This window comes from Tripterygium wilfordii, chromosome 22 (assembly GCF_013401445.1).
Source record: "Tripterygium wilfordii isolate XIE 37 chromosome 22, ASM1340144v1, whole genome shotgun sequence".
Lineage (NCBI taxonomy): Eukaryota > Viridiplantae > Streptophyta > Magnoliopsida > Celastrales > Celastraceae > Tripterygium > Tripterygium wilfordii.
This window is the reverse complement of record NC_052253.1, coordinates 7,375,784-7,396,597: the sequence shown is the minus strand read 5'-3', so window position 1 is coordinate 7,396,597 and position 20,814 is coordinate 7,375,784.

The window sequence follows — 20,814 nt, the reverse complement described above, 5'->3', positions numbered from 1 at the left end:
TGTGTTAAAAACGTTTAATTTTCAGCAGAGAAGATCAAACCAAACGGGGGTGGCTTTGGGTTTGAGTCAAAATAAACGAGCTTCAATTCAAGGGTTGCGAGTATGAAGGACGCGTTTGGGGGAAAGCAGAGAGAAATTGCGGCTATTTTGTTGTTAAGACATGGATATCCTTGCTTTGTTTCAAACTACCAATGATGTCCCTGATAATTGAGAAAAATAAATAAATAGAGTTGGCCTTGGCCTACATGATTGTGAAAGTTACTTGCAATTGTGAGAGAGCCATTGAGGTGTATGCACTTTGGATTGTTTGACAACGATTTTTGAGCTTGCTTTGGTTAGTAGTGTGAACGTATGTTCGGGCTAGCGTCAGAGATGACTTTTTGGCTGTGCTTGAAAGATCTGCACAGGAGAAACATGAGTGGAGGGATCCCTAAGGTGATCCTCAAGAGGTCGCTCTGATATTCAAGTCAATTACGAATGCTATTAGCTGTGAGTGTTGGGTTTCTCAAAGCTTTCTCTCAACATTGGCAATAAAATGGTTCATCGTGCCTAACAATTTGGCATTAATCTAGATGTTTATCATCAAGCTTAGAGGTGAAAGATTCCTCAGGTTGGGTGTTCAAATCGGTGGGACGTAATTTTTTGGGGTTTCCTGGGTTTTGTGAGCCGAGAGTCGATGACACAGGTCTGCTTCCTTGGAGAGGGGTTAAGAGCCCTATTATGGGCTTCGGCCCAATCTTACTTGCGCACTGAGCTTCAGCTCAGAAATAAATTTTTTTTTTTTTTTTTTGATTAGGGAACCTACAGACACGTCTTGCGGGCTTTGCCCTACGCGACGGCCCAGAGTAAACCCTAACCCAGCCCGCCACCCCACTAGACGGTCTGGGCTTTAAGTCAAGGCCGAGGCCCAGGTGGGATATAACTCCAGTGGACTAGCATGCTAGCGCTTCGTTCCCCGTTGGAATCGAACCCCTTCCCTCCACATGCACGCGCGAGCACGCACAGTTGAGTGTGGAGACCGAGTGATCGACCAACAAGGCTATACCACTTTCGTTCTCAGAAATAAATTGGTGGTCACTGTGTTCTTAATGTGGTCTTCCTATGTTTAAAACAGGACCAGGGGTCACAAAGTGGTCGTTGGGCTCGACCCTTCCTAGTCACCCAAAAAAAAGTGCAAAGTTTGGGATCCTTTACCTGGTGGTGGAGACCCCTTTTATATGCGAGATTTTCTAAAAGGATTTTTCGCAGTGTGAATCTTCTTCTGATTCCTTCATGCTTCTCGATTTGATATGGTGTTTGGTCATCTAGGGTTTTCAAAGTGATGTTGCACGGTTTATTACCAATGTCTTCTATTCTCGGATACACTATTGGTTGATTCCTCGGGTACTGTTTGCTTGGCTCAACACTTTGTTTATGCCTTGGTCGACAGCTAGGTTGGGGGCATGTTCGGTACATTGGTAATGCGTTAGCTTGGCATTTGTATGCCACGTGTTGCCATCTCAATGGAGGGTATTTATGGTACATCATAGTGAATAGTGATTATCAATTTATGGTCGCTTTCTTTGCAGTTCAATGTCTTAAATTTGATAACGAGTCCCAATTTTGGTTCAATAAAATTTCTTTTCCTACAAGCTCCCCCGTCCAAATTGCAGGATGTCCAATTTGATCGACTCTCCTGACTGTCATGATAATTGTTGATTGTCACTAAAACAAGTCGAATGGTGTTAATTACTATAGAGAAAGATTATTTCGTATATTATGGACTTGATTTCATTCACAGGACATTTACATGAATATATACAGAGCTCATTGTCCTATAATTATGGACATAGATTTTGCCTATAAAAGTGATACAATCAGTATTGAATATGTGCTACAATCACGGTAGTTGACTTTGTTAGAGATGAGATATATCAGTTGCTTTGATACGCTTGATAGCAGCCTTCATTGACCACATTCATCACGGTCATCAATGTGCTTTAATATGCTTGATAGCAATCTCCATTAATCACGGTCTAACATACCATTCATCACGGTCATCAATGTGCTTTAGTATGCTTGATAGCAATCTCCATTAATCACGGTCTAACATACCCCCGCAAGCGTGAGCAATCTGGAAGAATGCTGAGCTTGGATCTATGAGCTTGGAACAATTTACGGGCCAAAGGTTTGGTAAGGGAGTCTGCAAGTTGGTCTGCGGAATGCACATGGGAGACACGAAGTAACTTCTTGGCAACCTGATCACGAACAAAATGAAAATCAATGGCAATATGTTTCATTCGTGAGTGGAAGACAGGATTGGCGCAGAGATAAGTTGCTCCAACATTGTCACAGTAGATGGTGGGAGAGGATGGGAGTGTAATTCCAAGCTCCTGAAGAAGATGTTGTAGCCAATTAACTTCAGCTGTAGTAGAGACAATAGACCGATATTCGGCTTCAGTGGAAGACCGAGCAATAGTCGGTTGTTTCTTAGAGCTCCAACTGATTGGATTAGGTCCAAGGAAGATTATATAGGCAGATGTAGAGACCCAATCATCAGTATTGCCACCCCAATCGGCATCAGAAAAGGCATGAAGTGAGAGTGGCAGATGGCGACTTAAGAACAACCCATAGGTAGATGTGCCCTTAAGGTAGCGCAAAATCCTTTTAACGGATGTCCAATGGGTAGTGGATGGGCGATGCATGAATTGTGACAATTTATTGACAGCAAAGGTGATGTCAGGACGTGTCAAAGAGAGATATTGTAGTGACCCGAGCACTTGGCGGTATTCAGTGGCATCATGAGAGGGGGATCCATCATGCAAACGAAGAGTTACAGTAGAAGACATTGGAGTAGATACCTCTTTTGTATCAGTCATCTTTGTTTTGACAAGCAAGTCTTGAATATATTTCTTCTGGGAGAGAAAGAGACCGGTTGAGGTTCTGCAAGCTTCTACTCCAAGGAAGAAGTGGAGGGGACCGAGATCTTTGATAGAAAATCGACGAGCTAGGCAATCAATGAACACCCGAATGGCTTGATCACAGCTGCCGGTAACGATGATGTCGTCCACATAAACAAGAACATAAAGTGTCTCGGTGGAGGTATGATGGATAAAGAGAGATGTGTCACAATGGGAGTTGGAGAAGCCATTGGCTAGAAGAAATGTGCGGAGCTCATTGTACCATGCTCGAGGAGCTTGTCGGAGACCATAGATGGCTTTGTGAAGTTTGCACACATGAGTAGAGAGTTGAGGATGAACAAATCCTGGTGGTTGCTGCATGAAGACACTGTCAGTTAATGTACCCTGCAAAAAGGCATTGTTAACATCAAGTTGATGTAGTTTCCACCCTCTAGACACTGCAATACTGAGCACAAGCCGGACAGTAGCTGGTTTAACCACTGGACTAAAAGTCTCTGTGAAATCAATTCCTGGCCGTTGGTGAAATCCTTTGGCAACAAGTCTAGCTTTGTAGCGGGCAATGGTACCATCAGGATTTCTTTTAATCCGATACACCCACTTGCATCCAATAACATTCTGTGTTGGATGAGGAGGAACAAGGGACCAAGTAGAGTTTTTTAGCTGGGCGTTATACTCATCAGACATGGCTGCCCTCCACTGGGAGTGTTTTTGGGCTTGGATAAAAGTGGTGGGTTCTGTTTGGAGATGTGCTTGAGAGGAAGTGGATGTGTGGAGGTTAAAAATTTTTTTTGGTTTGTGGATGTTGTTCTGGGCTCGAGTGACCATTCTTGGAGGAGAAGGTGGGCTTGGGTCAGGACAAGAAATATTAGAGAGAGGTCCAGGTTGAGGAGTGGAATCACAAGCACCATGGAGCTCGGCACGAGATGGTGTAGACGATCTGCACGTGGCCAAGGAATCAAGTGGGTTTGCTAAGGGAAGAGAGGAAGGTGAATGTGGAGAGAGAGTAGGAGTAGGAGTAGGAGTAGGAGTAGTTGGAGGTAGGGACTGAGAATGTGGATTTGTGTGTATTAATACATGTGAAGGCAGCAAAATAGGAGTAAGTGGAGAGTCATTAATATAGATTTCTGGTGGAGGAGAGTTGGTAAAGGTGGAGATAAGATGAGAAAGAGAAGTAGTTGTGCCGAAATTAGAAGGATTGGACTTTTGAAAGGGAAAGGTATTTTCAATAAACTGGACATGACGAGACACAAAAATTTTGTTGCTTAAGGGATCCAAACAACGATAGGCATGGTGATCAATCGAATAGCTGAGAAAGACACACGGCCGCGAACGAGGTTCTAATTTATGAGAAGTGTAGGGACGCAACCATGGGTAACATAGACAGCCAAAGACACGAAGCGTATTGTAATTAGGATGATGACGAAAGAGTTTGTGAAAGGGGGTGTCGAAATTCAGAGCAGAGGAAGGCATGCGATTAATTAGGTAGGTGGCAGTTGAAAAAGCATATGACCAAAAGCGAAGTGGGACAGATGCTTGATGTAGTAGAGTGAGGCCGGTTTCGACAACATGACGATGTTTGCGTTTAGCAGACCCAACATGTTCAGGGGTATAGGGTGGTGATGTGAGATGTTGAATACCAGCCGTAGCAAGAGTTGAAGCTAGACTTTGATATTCTCCACCACCATCAGTGTAAATTGTTTTGATAGTGGTGTGAAAGAAGTTCTCAATTAAAGCTTTGAATCGTGCAAATATTGTGGGAACTTCAGATTTGAGTTTCATGGGATAAAACCATGTGTATTTGGTGAAATAGTCCACAAAGACTATATAATAACGAAAATTGTTGAAGGAGGAAATAGGAGAGGGACCCCAAACGTCAGAATAAATAAATTGAAACGGTTCATGGCATTGAATGGACGAAGTTTGAAATGATAATTTGTGACTCTTATTACAAAGACATGAATCACAAGTAAATTTAGCATTCACAGGGTCAGACACTGAAAGTTGTTGACTTGCAAGCACTTTTCGTTGAATAGGGAGAGAAGGATGACCAAGTCGTTGATGCCATATGTTTGAAGTGGTGGCGAGAGACGCAGATTTGAAAGTTGGAGAGGTAGAGGTAGAGGAGGGCCATTTGTACAGATTGTTCCTACTCCGGCCTTGGACCAAGGATGCCCCCGTGCTCAAATCCTTCACAAGAAAGTGGGTAGGAAAAAATTCAAGTGAGGTATTATTTTGCCTACAAAACCGAGAAACAGAGATGAGATTTTTTTTAATAGAAGGTGCGCACAAAATATTGGACAACTTAAATGTGGCACTGGGTGTATGAATTAAAGATGAACCAGTATGAGAAATAGGAATACCATTGCCATTGCCAACGATGACATCTTCATTGCCAACATAGTCTGAGTGAAGTGAAAGATTGTGAAGATCGGACGTGATGTGGTGCGTGGCACCAGTGTCAAGGACCCAGCTATTGTTGGAGGAGCTGGGCTCAGCAGTAACATTGTGTGCTTGTGGCCAAGAATGCTGGAAGTGTGGTTTGGGTTTAGATCGGCAGACTTTAGCACTATGACCGACTTTGTCACACAATTGACAAATTATTTTGGGTTGCCCATAATGGTGATTTGCACGACCAGTGTTGGAGAATGAATGTGTATGGTTGGGGTAGAAGTGTCCTTGGGAAACAGAGTTACGGTTTTGGCCTTGATTTCCCGGAAAATTTGGTTGGCCATAATTTTGGCTGATCCTATTGTTGGAATGAAAGTTTTTGTGGCGATTTCCATGGCCATTATTGTTGCCCCGTTGAGAGAGTTGAGCAGTGATTGGAGTTGCAGTCTTCTTGTGTTCACCATGACTAATAGTGAGCTCTTCATCCAGTAACTTGACATAGAGATCTTCAAAACTAATGGTGGAATCACGAACTCGGATTGCTGCAGTGAGTTCTTTGAATTCTCCATCAAGGCCATTAAGTGTATGTGCTATGACTTCCTCATTGCTCAAGTTGTGACCGATTAAGGCCAAATCATCAATGATACTTTTGATTTTTGTCATGTATTCAGCAACAGTAGAGCCAGCTTTTGTTGTCCGCATCAAGGTGGATAAAAGTGTGAGCATTCTGGTATTTGAACGATTAGCATAGCTTGTTTCAAGTGTTTTCCAAGCCTCTGCCGAAGTTTTGCAGTTGTTGATAATAAGACCGACGGAACTGTGAATGGTGGCTTGAATACCCAAGATCACAAGTCGATCCTGTCGAAGCCAATGTTTGTGACTTGCATCTGTTGATGGTGGACAGGGACGTGAGCCATCAACATATCCAAGAAGATCATAACCAAATAGTAAGTTGGTCATTTGAGACTTCCATGAGGAGTAATTTCCTCCTCCTTTGGATAATTTGAAGGGAATTTGGGATAAGGCATTGAGAGAGATCAACAGATCACCAGTGGCAACTGAGAAACTTGGTATTGTGGTGATTTGAGGAGGGGTCACTGAGTGATTTTCTGAGGTCATGATGTTCGAGTTTTTCGGTGAAGATGGGCTGGACATCGAGTTGAATATTGGAGAAGGGAGGTAAGATGGAGTGAGATAGTTGATAAACGGAGAAGAAATTGGGGGATCAGCTGTTCTAGAGACAGCCAGGCTTCGATACCATATAGAGAAAGATTATTTCGTATATTATGGACTTGATTTCATTCACAGGACATTTACATGAATATATACAGAGCTCATTGTCCTATAATTATGGACATAGATTTTGCCTATAAAAGTGATACAATCAGTATTGAATATGTGCTACAATCACGGTAGTTGACTTTGTTAGAGATGAGATATATCAGTTGCTTTGATACGCTTGATAGCAGCCTTCATTGACCACATTCATCACGGTCATCAATGTGCTTTAATATGCTTGATGGCAATCTCCATTAATCACGGTCTAACATACCATTCATCACGGTCATCAATGTGCTTTAGTATGCTTGATAGCAATCTCCATTAATCACGGTCTAACAATTACTAATTTCACCATCCTAGTTGAATAAATTTGTTGTTTTAATAAATAAAAACAAATTAATAAAAAAAAAAGAGGTAACAATATCTCGATCAGTACATATAGTTGGTGAGAGGGAGACACCTCCATGCGGATGTGGGACGTGAAACACACTGAGCCAGATAACCAGCTGAGCTAGGCCAAATCTAACCAAGTCAACTTTCTAGCGGCACCATTTGTGCTTCATTAAATAAAGGAAATATATCCCATAATTCCTTCAATAACATATTCCCTTTTAACCTAATTAGACTCCAATAATGCACTAGGTCACTTCCATAGTGAGTTCTAGAGCCAATAAAAGCAGTTGAATTATTTTGGAATCAATATTGTTATATTAACTTGTTAATTTACTCTATTAATTGTTTTTTCTTTTTTTTATTCCCTTCCTTTTTTAAAATTAAAAAAATCAAAAAGCGGATTCATTGTTTTAACAATTTTTGTGCACAAAACTCACTTAATGGGCGAAGTCAAGACAAGCATGATGTCAAGAGACCTGTCAAATAAATCATAATAGTTGTCGATGTAATTTTCTGCGCAACCTGACACGTCGACACCTGATCCCAAGGAGTGATGTGGATGACAAACCTCGGTATCTGCAACAACAAGAACAGGCGGCCCTTCGTGGCCCGAGGACGCTCCAACACTTAAGTAAAAAAATTTCAAAGAGGGAATCAAAGAGTTTAAGTAATGCATTTTCAGTGTGCAAGTAATGAATTTTCAGTGTGTAACTCGTTCAAGTCTGATATTTCTTTAATAGGTGTTGTGGAGTGTGTTAGTTGGGATCTCTTATATCCAATTTTGTTTGATCTCGTCATTTAAATTTGAATTGCATATAACAATTCTTCTTCATCTTTATTGGTTAATTTGAATCATTTGACTTTGAATCCTTTTGAATTTGAGTCCTCCTGGATTAAGACGAGGAAGTTTCTCGAGGCCAAGGACGGAGCCAAGAATTCATGTTAGGGGGACTGTTAAAAGTTGACGGGGATACGGGGGCAGCGCCTCCGGAATTTTGTTTAGACTACTTACATTATACCTATTTAATTGACAACATAGATTATTAAAATTAGTTGATTAGGCATTTAGGCTTACTGTTAGTTGAGAGTGTTGAGACGAACTTAAGAAGCAACACGGTTACACACTTGCACCAGCGAAGGAGAGTAGATACGAAGTGTGTTTTTATTTAGGTGGCTAAGTGTATATTTAAGTATGAACTTGAATATAATTGTATATAAGTGTATTTTTATTTATTTATGTATAATTATATAAGTATATATCTATATATGTATGCATGTATGCATGCATGGATGTATGTATATAGATGTGTGTGTATACGTGTGCGTGTATATATATGTATGTATATATACATAATTACTAAACATTTGAGGGGGACTACAGCCTAGTGTAGTCCCCCTAAATCCGCCCTTGCTCGAGGCTTTATTGTTCTCTTGCCACCTATTGTGTTGACAAAATATGGAATTTTTATCTATCCACAACAATTTTAATTTACAGGAACTTTCTAGTTCTCAAATAAATTATAGTCGTTTTTTTAAGCCAATCACAGATTCATAGGCTAATATAGGTTTCATTTTGTAATACAAAAATAGTTTCTGCATTCACATGGGATTTGACGAGATCGGATGTATAGATGAACCTTCTTTTATTGTGTAATTAGGGCCCGCAATGATTTTGAGAATTATCATGCTGGGTTCAGAAGTAACGTACTATACATGTCTAATTTGTCGAGTAATATTTTATGAAAGCATATATGGTAGAAGTGGACAAATTTTGGCTGTATATAATTTATTCCAATCTTTAATAGGATCTATGTTCAAATATTAATTAGATCCTGGTGTTTTTTATTTGTAATATCCTTCAATCCTTTCAAATCATTATAATATTATTTCTGTAATTGTTTGATTATATTATTTATGAATTAATTTGTTGAGTTTCATGATCATCATCAATTCATTAAATTGAGTAATAATCTAGATACTCTTCTCATCTTATGTTGCTTTTCAAGTGTTGTTGATATTTAGTGTATATATAGATTTTGTTCTCAATTCGGAGTGATTAAGATGTATTTGACACATTTTAAGTAAATTACGTGATGAACTTCTTCATGTGGAACTAAATTGTTAGGCTAAATTGTTAGGCGAGATGAACCATTTTACTCTTTTAAACCACTTTCTCATCATTTGTGATCACTCATTTGCCACCATCGTATAAGTAAACATTGATGAACTCTTTTGCCCAAATTTGATTATTATTGTAAAATATTGTCCGCTTTTTCCAAGTACAAGTCTAAGCCATCATAGAACTTCCAGGACCCTCCAGTGCTCATACTTTTAAAATGCGTCTTACTAAATCAAGAAAAGTACTCATGAACTTATAAACTGCACATTAGATCTTTATTTTATCAATGAGAAAATTTTCTCAATTGATCAATTATCATTGTCTAAAATATCATATATCTTAAAAATTTAAATTATTCATATGGATGGCTATGTGTGTGAATTGATCAATGCTAATACCATCCGGAAACATCATTAATTTATCTTAAAAACTAGTGGATTGGATATCTCCAATAGTGTCACCATGTTGAATTGGTTGGGTAGTCAAAAATATATTTTCCCAAATTGACTTTGATTTGTGCTCTAGTGGACAAGTGTTGATTATAGATAAACCAAACTCAATCTGGTCATATGGACTCCTTCATGCATAGCTTCATTACAAGTCTCAGTTGCGGCTACTGGTTTGAATTGAATGTGATCTCTCATTCAAAGATAAATATTGATGTAAAAGAGAAAAAAGAAAATCAACATATATAATAGAATCAACGTTGACCTTTCAAATGCCACCCTTTTGGACAGCTATGGAAAAGAAATCAATATCAATTTCATTCAACATGGTCCAGCAATAATATTGGCTTGCATCAAAATCATTTTCGGTATTTAAGGAAGCTGCTAGCTGGCTAACTTAATTCAAACAACACAGCTACACACACACATATATATATATATAGAGAGAGAGAGTTGTGTACCAAAGCAAGAAAGTTTTTGGTTAGGTTTGTAAATGGACCATTCTTTCTATAACTTTTAACATTTCTTGTTCAACTACGACTCTATTAAAAAATAGAAGGAGGAAGATTATAAGTAATTAGTTTCTCTTCAAACGATTTGACAATTAATCAGAAGCTGGGGTTCACATTCCTCAAACTTTGTGTTGGTTTTGTTTGAGAATATGAAGCGGAGTCTGTCAAATAAAGAGAAATCCTACGTTGACTTGTTGACCATTATGCGGAGTTGCGTGATTGGACTTGGACGTGGATTAAAAGTCAACTCAAAGGACCGAACAACGACACCGTCCGTGTTAACAGTCTGTCGTGTCATCAAATAACGGCTACACATGTTTTTTTTGGATACCTAAAATGTTGGGTGTTTGGTCACGGACGGATTGGATGTATGCGTGACCTGGGAGGGTTTATTCCAACAAACAAAAGCTCAGGTGCACCGACAAATGTGTATATATTGTAGGGACAAATTGCTACAATCGTTGAAATGTCAACTTTTATCTTCGTGGGCTCCGTCTGCAACTTTAAATCCTGCAAACGTCACAACAAGAACAACCGTAAAAACTCCCTAACCGGTTTGGGTGGTGCCGGTCGTGGAGGCTCCAACGATCAAGTTAGTGTTTATCGGAGATGGAAGACCGGCTATGGTTTTAGTGTTTTGTCTGAGTGTATTTAGTGAAGGTTTGGAAAAGTATTGTTCTTTCTATTCTCTAGGTTAGAAATTGTTTGATCCCCCGCATATGGGAGAAGGGGGTATTTATAAGAAAAGGAGGATCAACCTCGGGAATTGTGTGTTCATTCCACCTGTCCCATTGGACTAGATTGTATAGAATATATGTTCGAAAGTCCATTATCTCGGTTGTGACAGGGTCGATAGACAAATAATGAGATAAGGTTACAATATAAATGATTATGACAGGTGTCGATTGGGGTATGGATAAGATTGTAGGCGGTAATTAATGAATAGATATTTATACGAAAGAATGTCATACCTTGGGATTTGAAGTTGTCATATCCACAAATATCGGTGGTAACCTGAATTGGTTGGAACTCCTTTACAAAGGAAGTAGTTCATGAAGTGGCGCTCGGACGTGCGAACGCCCTCGCTATGTTGGTGCCACCATACAACTGCCAATACAGTAAAGATACCTTGAAACCTAGTTCCTGTTGTTAGGAAAAGATTACTGTGAACATGATAAAGTAAGTAGGCCAAAAGGCATTAGCCGCAAGTGTCAGATATGGTGTTAGACATGGTGTCAGACAAGTTGGCATGGCTATAACTTTACTTAGCTATGATGTAAATGTTATACATGGGCCTTATATTGGATAGGCCTAACTATAGCGGTTAGGCCTGTGGACTCAAATAGTCTAACTAAATTTGCCGTTACATGACTCAGTGGGGTCACACCATTTTTGGCAACTACAATTGTCCCCCCACTCTCTAAGCATGAAAACGACTTCATCTTGGAGAGTAGTGCGTGGTGTATTCCTGCAAAGAACAAGGAATGATTGAGTAAGTACAACCTGAAATGGAATGTGTAACACAGATAGCCCAACATGACGTATATATGAAACATATCATGAAGAGGCGTGTATAGCCTAGTACGACTTCGTTTGTTTGATGATGGTGAGATACAACTTCGTTTGTTTGAAGCTGGTGAGATACAACGTTGTTTGTTTGAAGTTGTATGGTGCACAACCTCGTTTGTTTGAGGTTGGCAAAGTACACAACCTCGTTTGTTTGAGGTTGGTAAGGCGCAACTTCGTTTGTTTGAAGTCGCGAGTAGCCAGCATGGGCGTTAGCGTAGAAGCTAGATTTGGAGTAATAGCTGTGGCCGGAATTGGCGTTAGCACAATGACTGAAATGAAGTTATAGTGGTGGCCCGAATAGGCGCTAGCATGTTAGCTATCTGATGAAACCGAACTTTGTTTGTCTAGAGATGACCATACATAACCTCATATGCTTGGAGGTATTCACAACTGAATGTAGGCGATTGTAATGTTCAATATATGCAAAGAAGGAAGACTCAATGATATATACATGAGTCACAGCATGATCAATTAATTAAGAAATTTATGAAAACGCAAGTGAATTAACAAACGTCTTTAGCTAAAATCAACTCCTTTGGCCATGTAAAGGCGTGCATAGCCCTGCTTTAAACTCAGAAAACATTAGTTCATTTCAAACAATAAAAAGGAATATAATAGATGGGTAGTCGTTTGTATACTTCCTTAAAAGAACGACTATTTATATCAAAGGTAACACTGTATAGACGCCATCTTACTGAGGTAAAAATGAATACTGAAGATAAATATTAAAGGGAATAATTCGTACCACGTGTCTAGGCGAAATGACAGGTATTTAATGCACCTGACGTACACAGTAATAATTTGAATTTTACAGCCAGCGTTTCTTGGGGAGCACATTTCGGAAATCGTGCGTCATGATGATTTAGGGGTATCCCGGGAAACGTGCAATTTTCAAATTGAAAAACTGAAAAATTTAATCCACGTCCAAACTACTTGAATAAGAAATTCTCAGTCATAATTCATCAAAAGCTTCCTAGATTTTACGAAGTCAAAGAGGGAAAAATCACCACGCGTGCCGTATCAACTGAAGGTAACCTTTGTTTCTTTTTGCTTCAGATTTAGATTTCTATAGAATGGCACGGTCTAGCAATCGCAAACCAGAGAATGAAGAAGTGTCCGGAAGAGGTAGGGTTTTCGCTAGGAAAGCAAGAGACAAAAGGGAAACTAGTGTAAATTACTCATAGACCGGATTAGAAGGACAAGGTTCAGGTGATGAAGAAAATGAATTCGTCGATCATGCAAGTAAAGTTAGAAGTTCAGAGAGGAATGGCCACATTAAAGGTCCTTTGATACCAAAAGCCTTAAACCCCAAATCGGTGTTAGCGTTGAGCGACGTGGATTTTCTTAGAAGAGAATACAAAATCCATCCATCTATTGAGATTAGGCCTGGGGCCAATACAGAAGGGGTGGATCATCTAGTCCTTGGATGGTCACCATTTTATCTACTATCGATCAAAATAAGGCTCAGATTTCCCATCCCAGGTTTACTTACAGATGCATGCAGAGTGTGGAGTATATCTCCAAGCCAATGGATGCCAAACAGCCTCAGAATTTTATTGAGCGCACAATGCTTGGCTGAAAAAGAAGGTCTGGAGTTCGGGACTAGAGAATTGGTGATAGTATACTATGCCAAAGAAAGTGGGCCTGGTAGATATTCCTTGGTGTGACGGAAAGGTAGACAAGACCTGATTCTTGAAACTGTCTCCAATGACCATATTGGTGGCTGGAAAGACAAATACATATTCTCTAGGGGCGCCCTGGTATATGGGCTCCATGGAGACATAAATTTGAATTGGACTAAAGCTGATAGCAAGTTTCCTTCCCCCCATATTTGTAAGTAAGTGTTACTGAATCTTATGCGTCGTTTCTCTGTAGTGTCACGAAAGTTTTTGACCAAGTGGGATACAAGTCTGGACGTGCTCAATCGAGATGGTACATTCTACAGCTTAGGTGAACAAGAGATTGTACAAGAATATCTTAACAGATTATAATTTGAAGAAATCTGTACTTTGGAGATATATATGTAAGTTCATTTGAATGCACAAAGAGATGCTTCATTGTCCCCTATTGGTATACTCAGTTCGTTTAAGCGTATTTTCCTCCTTCCTTATATACAGGTGATGAGATGTTTGATAAAGTGTTTGCTAATATTACTGATGCGGACGACCTATACGAGGCCCTGATGCAAGATGCTGAACAGATGAAGAAAAACCAAGGACCTTTGGAGGGGGATTTGCTGCAGCTAAACGTGCTGCTGAGGCATCGAAAGCTAAAAAGGCAGGTGCAAAAAGAAAATCAACAGAAGAACATTCGAAGCGGAGATCGAAAAGGAAGGAGGATTCCATCGACAAAGGAAAAGGAAAAATCATTGAAGTTAGTAAGAAGTCAACACTAGAAGTGGCGACTCCAAACGTTGGCACTGGAACAGAAGTTCTCAAAAAGCTCCTTCATGATGCAATAGCGTCTAGTCCGAGAGGCCGGGGTGGCGTTCCTACCATGACTGCCATGTCAACTTCTGCTGCAATAATTTTAGATGAGGAGACAGATGAAGACGAAGTGGTTGCAATCCCTTTGACCAGACTGTTTTCTAAAGTCGGAACTACAAGGGTAGTTTCTACTGAGCCAGAAGAGGTGATCGGGGTGGAAGATCGTGGGGATTTTGACCCAATAATCGCTGATGTTATTGAAACAGTCTTAGAGACGGGAGTTGCCCCAGGAGGAACTGTGGCCAGTGGCTCAAGGAGAACTACCGTCAATTCATAATCAAGAAGAGGATACTGGCAGAAGAGAAGAGGATATACAACCTAGGCTCAGGTTGGACGTCACGGGGAGTGAAATGGAAGAAATTTCTATGTGGGTCCACAAATCGTTGACGGTTACTTCTGCCCCTGTGCTGCCACATATGTATCAGGAAGTTTTTCTTCCCTGAAGACGCTAGGAAACTGGATGCCATGCCTTTGCCTAGTCAATTCAACTACGCAGTGGCGCATTGGTTTACTGTAAGTTTGGTTTATTTATTTTTAGTACTCTACATGTTTTAACGAAAACTTTTAAACAACTATACATCGTAAAGAACTTATTTTGCCTCTTCTGCCCTCTGATAGGCTCTGCATGGAGTATTGTGGTCAGCAGAGAATACAATTGACAATTTGGCCAGGGAAAGAGCTGAAAAGGAAAAGCTAGAGGGCATGGTAAAATCTCTAGAAACCAATATGTCCAGTGCCAATACCTCATATGAAGAACTGAGGCTTCAGCTGGTTGGAGAAAAAAATAAGAATTCGAACATGTCTGCTCAAATCATGAATCTGGAAGGGAAATTAAAAGAAGCAGATGAACAGCTATTGCACTCAACTGAGTCGTTGAGTGCACTAGAGAGGAAAATAAGTGATGATAAGTACAAGGCCAACCAGTTTGAATCAAGGATTACTCAGGCGACCAGAGAAGCACAGTACCTCAAAGAATGCTGGGAAGGAGTCACCAAGCAATTGGAAAGTGCTGAAAGCAAAGTAAAAACAATGGAATCTCAGATGCACAAACAGCCGAAAAGGTTGAGATGGCCAGAAAGATGAAAGAAAATTACATCATTAAAATAGGGGCCATGGGGGGTGTTGGATAGGCTATGGAAAGGTTCAAGTTATTAACCCAGTACAAAAATAATGAGCATCATAACTGGGATGTGGACTTGCTGCTCAAGAAGGCTGTAGTGGTGCTAGAAAACTATCAGCCTAACCAAAAGTGGGTTATTGATGAAGAAGAGCCTGAAGAGACTGATGAAGTAGAAGAATTGGCGCCACAAGAGATTGCACCTTTAGAGAGCAACATAACTCCTCCTGCAGAGCAACTGCCTGTAGATACCATTGAATCGCCAACACTGGGAAGCACTGACGCTCCTTCTGCCCCTAACGCCGTAAGAGGAGAATCTCCAACTGGACCCTTGATCCTCGGGATTGAAGCCCCAGCTCCTCAGCCAGAAACTACGGAAGAAACTGTTCATCCTTTGATTTAATTCCCAATTATTTGTAGCAACAGTCTGACATTTCGCACTTCACTTTATCTCAATTTTTCACTACAAACAATTATAGGTACTTTTTACTTTTGTTTGATCCTTTTTACGTATCTTAAAATTGCTTATAACTGCGATTTAGATGTTTACATATATTTTGCTAGACCACCCTATTCTTGTCCCCCAGTTTGAGTTGGATTTTTAGGACATAACTCTAAAAATCCAATTTAAACTTTTATAGTTTACTTGTGGGTATACTAGTTTTGTGAAGATGGGACGTTTACTTTCCATCATAACCAAGTTAATGTGTATGGCAGTGTGTATCTTCGAATACAGTATCAAATCTTGACTGATTTAGACTCTAAGAGTTGAATGTTAGTGCAATGTGGCATCGGGAAATTCGATAATAATGCCAAGTGGCCCCTAACACTATGGGTCGGACTTAAAAGGAAAATAAATCGCAAGACTTTCACAATTACAGTTACACAAGAATACTATATATATACGAGAAGGAATCCCTGCACGAACTACAAGGATGTCCAGGAAGTTCAAAAGCAAAAGTTCGTCATACTGATGCTTATGGTCAAGCCGCATTGTCAGACCAGGCAAACCCCATGCTGGTTGTCTATCACTGACAATGGACTTGCCCATGAGTGCCTGTATAACGATGCAAAAGACACCATAATTTCATTGCTGAAAATATATGGAGGGAACATTATGCCAGCTCTGTTGGTCTGGCTTCATTCCAAGTCCTGACATACCCCATGTTGGTGGCCTGCTACTGGAAATGAACCAGCCCAACCACACTTTTATAATGGAACAAGATCAACGCGGCCACACACGTTGGCATACTATGATTTGGCGGTGGTACACTGAAACTTTTTACATATCTTAGATATTTATTAACGTATATTAATTGTTGGTACGCTGGCATATCTTCGATTATTGCAATGAGTTAAATCCAGTTTTAATGTTGGTATTTTCGAGAAGACGGGAATGTGAGATTTTTCCCTATATAAAGACTCATTTAGATTGAAAAAGAGATCAATCCTACTGAAACTATATCTCTACTATCGCAGAATGGCAGCCTCTCAAAGTTTTGTTAACTCTCCATCAGACTCTGACGACTTCAAAGATGTGAGTTCTTATCTCCCTCTAGACTACTGGAATCCTCAAGAGTATATTGTTGATTTGAAGGGAGAATTGAAAGAAGTCTACAAAGATATGGAAGATCATGAAGATAAGATCACAGAGCTTATTAAAGCTCTGCAAACTGCAGGGAGCACTTTGTCAAAACTACATGAACTCGCAGAAACGCGAGCCATGGAGTAGGACATACCGAAACATCAAGACTCTCTCCTTAATCTCTCTGTTTTGATTAAGGAGACTGTAGAAAAAAATAAACGAAAGTCTAAATATATGGTCTTGAAAGTTTTATGTAATAAACTTTATTTTTAATAAAATTATAACTTTTGTTAACATTATTTTTATACTATTTATTGTCGTGCATACTGCTTTGCTACGATTATTTTTATTTAAACTCCACACTATGATGAAAAGTATAGCAAAATTCAAAGAGGATAACAATGAAATTTCATTAAATCACAATAATGAAAATTCATCAATTAAAAAAGACTTATCTGTAACGATGGCGCTTCTAAAGTTTTGGCGCCTAAATGCCTTGTTGAGTTGTGAAACTCTATTTTGCTCAAGTCCTGCACTCAAAAGAACAATCAAAGGTAGTCGATGGGACTCCCATCGACACTCCGATGCTTAAATTAGTCCATATATTATAAACACATATATTACGATGGATTGTACATTTAGAACATGAAAAGCATTTTAAAGAAAATCAAACAAAAGTCATAACAGCATGAAGACAAAAAGTCAGAGTTTTAGGAATCGTACAACTTTAAATGAATGGCGTTCCCAAGGATGCAAGATGGCTTCACGCTTTCCTTGCGTAGCTTATAGGCGCCATTTCCTAACACTCTGTCAATTTGGACCCAACTTCCCAGCGTTCAACTCCCTGGTATTCTCAAAAACCTTTCGAAGCACCCTATCTTCTTCTTTAAATGTCTGAGTTCGAACATTTTTATTGAAGTATCTTGATACTTTGTCATTATAAGCCGCTGTTCTTGTGAGCACCCGGTCTCTAAATTCATCAATTGTATCCAACTGATCATTTAACTCCTACCAATTCCACTATTCATTTGTCCACTGGAATCTTGCAGATGGAAGCCCAACTTCAACGGGTATAACTGCCTCAGATCCATAAGCAAGAGAAAAAGGCGTTTCTCCTGTAGGCATCCGCGAAGTTGTTCTGTAAGACCACAACACCCTAGGTGATTCATCAGCCCAAGCTCCTTTGGTTTTCTCCAAACGCTTCTCCAGGGTTTTGATCAAGGTTTTGTTGGATGTTTCCGCTTGATCGTTACACTGTGGATGTCTTCGTGTTGCGAAATCCACTCTTATTCCCCAATTTAAGCAGAACTCCTGAAATTTATGACTAGCGAACTGTGGCCCATTATCTGTGACAATCTCCTTGGGCACTCCAAATCTGCAAATGATATTCTTCCAGACAAACTTCTTGACGTCGACATCCTTAATCAATGAATAAGACTCAGCTTCTATCCATTTGGTGAAGTAGTCTGTCATTGCCAAAAAGTATTGTCGTTGACCTGACACTTTAGGTAAGGGGCCAACTATATCCATCCCCCGTTTCATGAAAGGCTAAGGCGCAACAATTGGAGTGAGTCCCTTGGGAGGCATATTAGGAATCTGAGCAAATCTATGGCATTTGTCGCATCGCTTCACATAATCAATTACGTCTGACCTCATCGTTGGCCAATAGTACCCAGTTGTTAATGCACGATGAGTCAAACTCCTACCACTAGAATGGTTGTCGCATTCCCCTTCGTGTAACTCTGTGAGTATATACTGAGCTTGCATTGGATCTACACACCGTAGTAAAGGACCTGAAAAGACCTTTTGTATAACAGCCCATCATACACTGTGTACCATGCTGCTTTAGCGACTAGGCGTCTTGATTCATTCTTCTCTATCGGTAGAATACCGTCAACCAGATACTGAATGAACGGAGTCATCCATGTTTGGTCCGAGCTAACTGGGAGGACTTCACTGTTGTTATGATCTTCTGAACCCTTCTGGCTTTTGATCAATGGCCATTTCAAATGTACCAGAGGAATCGTCTGTCCCTGCGTTGTTTGAATTGACGACCCCAGGTTGGCTAGAGCGTCTGCATACGAATTTTCCACACGCGGAATCTGAGTTATAAAAAACTCTACGAACGCCAATTGCAGTTCTTTCACTAACTTCAAGTAGCAAGTCATCGTGAGATCTTTGGCTTGGTAAGAACCAAGAGACTGATTCACTATCAGCTGTGAATCCGAGTGAACCTTCAAACTTGCTACTCCGAGCTCCTTAGCCAACATCAGGCCAATGATCAGAGCTTCATACTCTGCTTCATTGTTGGTTGCATGGAAGCCACATCTAACTGCTCGTTGAATCACACTTCCTTCTGGGGAAATCAACATAATTCCCAGACCATTGTCTCTTACATTACTAGAACCATCTACATATAGAGTCCAAACCTTGGCAGCTTACTTTGTCATGCAAAGTAGTTCTTTGTCTGCTTCTGGCTGTATCGATGGAGCAAAGTCGGCTATAAAGTCTGCCAATACCTATGACTTTATCTCTGTTCTTGGTTGATACGAAATTTCATACTCATTAAGCTCTACTGCCCACTTGATTATCCTTCCAGAAAGCTCAGGTTTGTGCAAAATGCTTCTTAGAGGGAAGTTACTCACCACTGTAATTGAGTGACATTGAAAATACGGCCTCAACTTCCTGGCTGCAACCACCAAAGCTAAAGCAAACTTCTCCAGTAGACCATACGGAGTCTCGACGTCCAGTAAACTCTTACTTACGCAATACACCGGTAATTGATTCTTTTCTTCTTCCCTGATCAAAACTGCACTAACTGCTACTTCAGAAACAGCCAAGTATATGTACAATTGCTCCTCGGTTTTTGGTTTAGACAATAAAGGAGGGGAAGTAAGATAGGCTTTCAACTGATTAAAGGCATTCTCGCACTCAGGCATCCATTCGTAGTTAACAGATTTCCTCAAGGTGGAGAAAAAATGACAACATTTATCAGATGACCTGGAGATAAAACGACTGAGCGCCGTTACCCTCCCATTAAGTCTCTGAATGTCCTTGATGCCAGTTGGAGAAGGGATATTCAGAATGGATCAAATCTGATTTGGGTTGGCCTCAATTCCTCGCTTCATGACCATGTACGCTAGAAACTTTCCAGATGTCATTCCAAAGGAACACTTGGTGGGGTTCAACTTCATATTATATTTGATCAGCAGATCAAATGCTTGTTGGAGATGTTCGAGATGTTGGTCAGCAACCAAGGACTTCACCAACATATCATCGATGTATACCTCCATAGTGTCCCCCAGATATTTTGAGAACATCTTGTTCACCAATTGTTGGTACGTTGCTCCGGCATTTTTCAATCGAAAGGGCATCACTTTATAGCAATAGATCCCCCTTTCAGTTATGAAGGTCGTCTTCTCTTGATCCTCCGGGTGCATCAAGATCTGGTTGTATCCTGAAAAAGTGTCCATAAAACTCAACAACTAGTGTCCAGCTGTCGCATGGACCATCATGTCAATATGTGGCAGCGGGAATGGATCTTTCGGGCAAGCTTTGTTCCAGTCTGTGAATTCGATGCAGACTCTCCACTTGTCATTCTTCTTTTTCACAACAACGACGTTGGCTAGCCAGTCAGGGTACTGTACCTCCACTACAGACCCATTGTCAAACAGTTTCTGAACTTCTTTGTTAATCACTATGTTTTGTGCAGCAGCGAATTTCCTTCTCTTCTGCTTAACAGGAGGATATTCAGGATTAACTTTAAGCTGATGCATTACGACCTCATGGTCTATCCTAGTCATATCAGCATGGCTCCATGCAAAACAATCGTAATATTGTGACAAAAACTGGATCAATCTTTCTCGTGGATGAACAGGCAGCTGCACTCTAATCAGGACTTTATGATCTGGAAAGTCAGGATGGATCTGTACCTCATCAAGCTTCTCCATCCCTGGCTCCTCTGGCTCCAAACCGGAAACCTGGTTCTGTAGCTGCTATGAGGACTCATTCTTGCTTC